General features: G+C 37.5%; 1 pseudogene; it reads left to right on the top strand.

Moving 5' to 3' along the window:
* The first annotated feature begins 573 nt into the window (after window positions 1–573).
* Window positions 574–670, top strand: LOC128625908 (uncharacterized; annotated as a pseudogene).
* Window positions 671–942: the final 272 nt, after the last annotated feature.

Raw genomic sequence — 942 nt, 5'->3', positions numbered from 1 at the left:
ACGTGAGAGAAGGGTCATTTCACACAGGAAAAAAAGATGCTATAAATAACACTAGATAGGAAACTGCATAACAGGTTTGTGTCACTGACGTATTAGATCCTTGACAGGGGACACTGGTGGTAAGGAAAAGGTTTATTAGAGAGTAAAAAGAGACAAGAATGAAAATGTACGTTTAGACTTTTAAATGTCTTCAATGCCATGCTGTTATACGGTTGTATAGAGCTTTCAAAAAGCTTTTCCTCATCTCAGTCACCGCTCAGTACTGTGCAACCTGGATCTTGTCGCTTATTGAAAAGCCAGGTGAGCATTCATCCAAGCTATTAAATCGCACTTATATTCAACTTTCCCTTTAACATTTCCTCTTCTCCATGCTCCTTCCCCACTTCTGAACCACTGGCAAATTCAGGTCATCACGTCCATTCTCTCTTCTGCTGCCCGAGCTGAGGTCCTTACAACATTACCCACCTGACCTCCTGGGTACAGTAGAGCATTCACATTGCTGCCAGTCACTGCTGAAACACTGACCGTGGATATGATCCATTAAGCTTCTACTCTTAGTTTTCCATTTAATATGACAGCACCACTGTTTATCTTTTAAATGATACATAGAAGATTAGCACGACTTTTGTTCAAGTATGACATCCAAATTCATGAAGCATTCAAATAATATTTTGTGAGAAGAAAGTATTGTAGCAATGTTCCCCATGCTAAGAAATCTGCATTTTCCATTCACAGCACTCTAGTTACTGAGAGCTACATCACTGAGGTCATGATTTGTGACTAAATCATCACAAATGTGCTAAGTAAAATCAACCTTCTACAAAAAAGCATTTTAAAAGTTAAAGTGAACAATATTTTATATTTCAAATACTCTCCCTAATATAGTTTGCTACAAAAAACACTCCTAGCTCCAGGTTATAAATCAATATTCATTTAATCTTT

Source organism: Artibeus jamaicensis, unplaced genomic scaffold (assembly GCF_021234435.1).
Source record: "Artibeus jamaicensis isolate MK-2021 breed Jamaican fruit bat unplaced genomic scaffold, CSHL_Jam_final scaffold_1031, whole genome shotgun sequence".
Classification (NCBI taxonomy): Eukaryota; Metazoa; Chordata; class Mammalia; order Chiroptera; family Phyllostomidae; genus Artibeus; species Artibeus jamaicensis.
The sequence above is the reverse complement of the archived record's forward strand: the minus strand, read 5'-3'. Positions and strand labels throughout refer to the sequence as shown.